Below are 6,047 nucleotides of genomic sequence, written 5' to 3'. Positions count from 1 at the left end.
GGCAGGGGCAGAGGCGCCCCGGGACAGGTGTAGACGGCCGAGATCGGACGGGGCCAGGGGACCCCAAGCCTGATCCCACGGTGGATGGAGGGCTCGCTACCGAGCACGGAAAAGAGAGGACTGAGAAGGAGCTTGCTGCCTGCAAAGAGCCGAGGGCAGAGGGGGTGAGGGGGCTGCGTCGGAGCCGCGGAGGCAGATGCAGAAAGCAGGGAGGGCTCGGCAAAGCAGCTCGGTGTGCGAGCCCCGAGCGGGCTGCTTGGGGGGAGAGGGAGCTCCCTGTTACGGGCGGCATCCGAGCAGAGAGAGGCAGGCCGGTACTTGGCCAGGAGGCTGCAGCACGGCTCCCTGCCCGGGCTGGCAGCCCGCACGTCTAGGCCTTCGAGAAGCTGCTGCAGCACTAGGTCCCGAGCGGGGCTGGCCACGGAGAAGGCAGGCTGGGGTCAGAGCAAGGATGTCCAGGCTCTCCCGTGTCCCCGGCCCCGAGCTCAGTGGCAAAGGCACCGAGATGGCCAGTGGAGCGCTTCTGTGTCGATGAGGCAGTGAGGGAGAGGAGCGGAGAATGGGGGTGAGTGCGGGGCCGGAGGGGGGAGGGGGGAGCTGTCCTGCGGCCAACTCCCCATCTCAAGGGCCGGCCCACCTGGAGTGGCCAAGTGCCCGCCCCGCTCCCAGGCCCAGAAAGGCTGGCCCGGGTCCTCTCTGGGGCAACAGGCTGGTGCACAGGGCTGGGGGGAGCCTTCCTGGCTGGGGTGGGGGGGGGACAGAAGGAAGGGGGGTGTGGTGAGTAGCGGGGCTGGCCCGGTCATGGGAAAACCAGGGCCCTTTCCTGGAGGCTGGGCCGCAGCCCCGGATTCGGCCGGCTGCTGGACCGTTACTTGGATGCTCCGGGGACTCGTGAAAGCCCCCTCGCCCGGCGCCGGGGCCGAGGGGCCTGCATGTTGATGAATGCGGCCCACGCTGATGTCGGGCGCTGGCCCTCCAGGCCCATTCATGGGGGCTCAGTTCCCAGGAACTCTGGGTGGATGGGGCCTTTATCAGGGGACCCCCACTAGACGAGGCTCTGTTCTGCAGTTTCTAAAGGAGTTTTCTTGTCTTTGTTCCCAGTGCAGGCACTGAGCGCGCGCGCGCACACGTGTGTGTGTGTGTGTGTGTGTGTGTGTGTGTGTGTGTGTGTGTGTGTGTGTGTGTGTGTGTGTGTGTGTGAGAGAGAGAGAGAGAGACAGGCTGGCTGAGGGACCAGCCCGGGTTCCTTGTCTGAAATGACCAGGCTGCCCTCACTCAGCCTTGGGGGCAGGGGTGCACCACCACAGGGCAGAAAGATTCGGGTAAGACGACAAAGGCACCCACGTACTCAGGGATGGCACCCTTGTCACCACTGCCTAACTGCCCCACTCCGGACAGCCCAGTCTTCCCTGGGCGGGTGCTGTCTGCCAGCCTCGGGGTCCCGACAGCTGCTCTGACCCGCCGGGGGGGGGCAGCATCGTGCTGCAGGTGGAGAGTGCGGGCTGGCTCCGCAGACAGACAGACAGACAGACTGCCCCACCGCCCGGCTCAGGAGCTGGCAACAGCCCTGGGAGAAACTGTTTGCTTTCTCAGAGCCTCGGGGAGGTGAGGGTGGGAGGGGAGTGGGGGGGGGGAGGTTTGGTTGTTTTCCGTCGTTGCTGTTGTTTCAATCAATTAAAAGATGGCTTTGAAACTGTCGATGTGACAATGTTTGGTAAAGTATTTACAAGTGCGTCACAGCCTCTGCGGCATCACATGGAGGTGGGGCGGGGGGAGGGGGGATGCGGCAGAAGAAATCACGCACGTGGGAAATTTTGCAAATACCGGTTTCTGATCGGGGTAGCAGCAAAGGGTTCAAAAGAGCTTTGGTGTGGATTTGAAAAGTCACCTGCCCAAAACTCTAACGGGGCAGAGGCCATGGGGCAGCCTGGCTAGAAAGGGGGTTCCCACTAATGGTTCCTTTTGCCCCAGACACAAACAGAGCCTGGCATCCTCACCCAGGCACGAGGACATCAGGGATGGACGGGGCTTCATGCTAGAGGCACAGACAGCTCCACTAACAGCACAGAGAAACACCCCGGGGTGAGACGTGTGTCTGACCAAGCCCACGCTCCAGAGTAAATAAACTGAAAATTTAGGAGAGAGGGGTCTTTGTGCTCGGTGGCCGAGGAAGTTCACTTTTGTGTAAAAGGCAAGTCACGCTCCCACTAGGTAAGGCTGCACCAATGCACAGAAACCTCATTTAGGCTGGGCCCGGCCCAGGGAGCAGTTTCTGTGAAATTTAGGAGAAGTCAGGTTTAGCCAGAAGTTTTTCCAGGAATTATTAACCTCTGGAGACTGTAACCACTGTTTCTTCCGAACCGCCCTTGCCAAAGTCTATAAAATACGAGCCTAAAAAATCTGCCTGAAGAGCAGTCTGACATTTTATATATATTTATAAAAAAATAAAATAAACTATCGCCAAACTTTTTAGGAGAGCCCAATTAAAGCCGGTGGGGGGGCAGCCCCTTCCCCAGCCCCCCAGGGTTCGAGGAAAGGCCCGCGTTTCCCTTGGGAGGGTGTCTGCGCTGGGGCGAGAGGAGCAGGGCAGTTCCTCCCTGGTCACTTGCCCTCTTGGCCTTGGTGTCTTCCCCTGTGGGTCTCTCTGCCCTGAAAGGGAGCTGCCTGTGTCTCTGGACGGAGGGTTAAGGACTTCGGACAGGACGAGATGGGAAAGGCTGCTGGTTTTTGCTGGGTACCGCATGCCGGCTACTGTGCAGCGTGATTTGATCGTGCTATTGTCTCACTCGGCCGCTCAATACTCTGTGTGGGCGATTATGATTCCTTCCTTTAATATCAGGAAACCGAGGCACAGAAATTCTTGGGAGATTTGCCAAAGACACACAGCTCTATGTCTGCCCTGTAGCCAGGTTTGTGCTCGAGATGGCTGCCCTCTTGGGGTGCTTCCTCCCCATCCCCAACCCCAGGGAAACAGAGGGGACCAAAACCCTGAACAGGCTGGCGCTCCTGTTCTTCCCAGCAAGCAGGTGGAGTCCTCCGCCCCCAGGGGTGATGCAGACGTGGCGTCGCGGCCCCTCTACCCGGAAGCCTGTGCTCTTTCTAGAACATGACCGTGTCCCAAAGGTAGAAGCACCACTCTTAACCCTGTCCTCTCCCCAGGGCATCCCCATCACCCCAGCTGGTGGCCCTGCTGTCACAAGCTACGTCACGGCTCCTTCTCGTGTTCCAGAACCCCCTTTTCTCCCTGGCAAGGAGCAGGTCACAAAAGAGGCAATCAACCGTTTCCAGGATATACCTGTGTTCTGAAAACCCATCACTGGCACTCCAACCCTGAGACGTAGCACCCCAACCCATGCACCCCAGGACACAGGGTTCCAGGGCCCGGGGGAGCCTGGCGTGTGCACCCAGGAGGGTGGGACAGAGCAGCTCGGGGCGGTGGGGATGCCAGCCTGGCCCCCCGGGTGTGCATCTGCAGTGTGACAGCGTTCTGAGGACTCACCCAGCGCCACCGAGCATACGGCTCAGTCCTCTGAAGCTGCCCATGGGCCCGGGGGAACATGAGGCGGTTTTCAGTTAGGGGAAGTCGGATCCAGGCAACATGGGAGCCAAGGGCACTGGAAAGGGACAAAGGAAAGGGGGTGATTAACATGCGGCCAGTCTCATGAATTCGAGAAAAATGTAAAACGTTCTCCTAGACGAGGCAAACATGTCAATGAGTCATCACGATTCCACAGACTATGCTTTGCTGAACTTTAGCATGAGGTGTTGGGAGGCAGGGGCGCCTCTAAATTTGGGTTCACCCTAGGGAACTAGCCTTGTCTTAAGCACCGAGAAGCTGGCTGGGACGGCTTGGCCGGAGCCCTGAAGGGTAAAAGGCAGGGCACACGCAGAGAGGAGAAGGTAGCTGGTAGGGGCTGCCGTGTGCCTAGCACACGTGTGTGTGTGCATGTGTGTGTGTGTGTGTGTGTGTGTGTGTATGCATGGGGAGGGGGCACGAGGCTGGGGAGCTTCCAGCCAGACCCTGAAGGGTCTTACATGCCAGGCTAAGGCTCTTGGACCACGTCCCAGACACTCCGGGAAGTCAGATGGAGGATTTAAAGCAAGACGGCAACAAGGTCAAAATGGCATGTTAGAAAGATCACTCAGTGAAAATAAACTTCGCTGCAAACCATTTAATCTAGCTATCCCACCTCTAAGAAGCTGGACGAAAAGAACAGTCAGGGACGTGTTTACAGATTCAGCTACAAGAATGCTCACTGCAGGGTCGTTAGCAATAACAACAACAACAAAACTAAAACAGGACGGCTTAGATCTTTTTTAGCAGGCGTCAGTTCAGCAAAATCACATTAATTAAAACCTCGGTTCGTGACATGCTCTCCTCATTTATCTATGCCAGGACCTCTTTTATTTTATGTATCTTCCTTATTTATTTTCTTAAATAATATAACGAGCACACATGGACCCGTGACCCACCCCGATGACTAGGACTTTGACCAAAGCATCTATATGCTCACACTGGCCTACCCCAGCAGACTTCCAGCTGGGATTTTCAACAATAGAGGAAGCTCTAATCAACAATGGTGCAAACACACCCCGGAATATTAAACAGCTCTTAAAAAGAATGAAACAGCCGAGACCTATTGTCTTTTAATGGACCTCAGTATTTTGCGCAGAACTGGATTAATCATGATCCTTTGTTCACAAACACTTTCTCATCATTGGTCCAGGCATGTCCCGCTTTTATTTTGCTAATTTATGCATTCATATATTCATTTGTAATAATGTCATAAACACTTGTGAGCCCACTCCTCAAATCCAGACCTTGGCAATTACTTACACCTGCTTCCACAAGCCAGCCCCACCGGGTAAGGACCCGGAGCTTTAGTGACAGCAGCGAGGTAGTTAACTCAACTTCGGTGTGTACGGATTACAGGCTACTAAGGTGCTGTTATAAGGAATGGTGTTTATCTTTTATGATCTCCAAGCACATTCTTGAGTGAAGAAAAACAAGCTGTGCAAAAAGAAATGTACATGGTGATATAGTTTCCGTTAAAAAAAAAAAAAATCATATATTGGAGAGTCTATTTAGATACATATGCAAATGCACAGGAAAAAAAAAAAAAATCTGTAACCAGACACCTGACTCTGACAACAAGAGTTAAAATGGTGGTGATTGGGGGGTGGGGGGGAACTGAGATGGAGGAAGGAGTTGACGATGACTTTAGCTTTTATCCGCAGTGTTTGATTTTCGGTAATGAGTGTATTAATTATCAATGCATTTCTTGCATAATTAAAATAAACATTTTGTGTGTGGGTTTGGTTTTGTTTTGCTGTGTTGTGTGTGGGGTTTCTGTTAGCTTTTAGCTTTTTTTTTTTTAACAAATACAAAAGGAAGAGCATTTTGACTGCTGGATCAGGAGTGGGCATATCTCCCCCAAACAAGTTCTGCAGACACGAGGGATTTATTGTATCTCCCAGATCATTCTTTTCTGAATTTTCTACGTTCTAAAACTGGAGCCCTGGGCCTCCGAGTGGCGTGTCAGTGACATGAGGCCAGCAGGTGAGTGCCTGCTGGCTGTGACTGCACCACCCACAGGCCCCAAATCCCTCCAGAGCCACGGAGCCGGTGTCTGCAAGGCACCCATCGGGGAGGACTTTCCTTTCTGGTCTTTAAGAGGCCCGAAAGCTAATGCCCTGGCCCGTGTTCTCAGGGATTAGCTAACTAGAATGAGGACTCGGGAGAATGTGACACGAGACAGTCCTGGGCGAAGGGTACACGGGAGCCTCTGGGGAGCAGCGGCCCTGTAGCCCACGTGCACCGGCAGCCTCCCAGCCGGGCGGAACCCACAGCTGTCACATTGCCCACGCCCCAGTTCTAACCAACAGGGTGTGTGGCTAACATGTCAGCTCCCTGAGAATGGGGTGCAGCCTTGCAGGCCCTTGCCTGCCCCCCTTCACGTCCCGGGTAGCACACCGCACCCCGACTTCCCATCAGAACCCCTTCTCTCCCCCAGGCACCCCAACCCCTGCTTGCACACTAAGCTTCA

At 55.1% G+C, this 6,047-nt stretch overlaps 1 non-coding gene across 1 annotated transcript; it reads right to left on the bottom strand.

Moving 5' to 3' along the window:
- Positions 1-4,649: 4,649 nt before the first annotated feature.
- Positions 4,650-4,726, bottom strand: LOC132361476 (small nucleolar RNA SNORD112). The gene has a single exon (XR_009501763.1). It is a non-coding gene; the product is annotated as a small nucleolar RNA SNORD112 (small nucleolar RNA).
- Positions 4,727-6,047: the final 1,321 nt, after the last annotated feature.

Source organism: Balaenoptera ricei, chromosome 2 (assembly GCF_028023285.1).
Source record: "Balaenoptera ricei isolate mBalRic1 chromosome 2, mBalRic1.hap2, whole genome shotgun sequence".
Taxonomy (NCBI): domain Eukaryota; kingdom Metazoa; phylum Chordata; class Mammalia; order Artiodactyla; family Balaenopteridae; genus Balaenoptera; species Balaenoptera ricei.
This window is presented reverse-complemented; position numbering and strand designations above follow the sequence as displayed.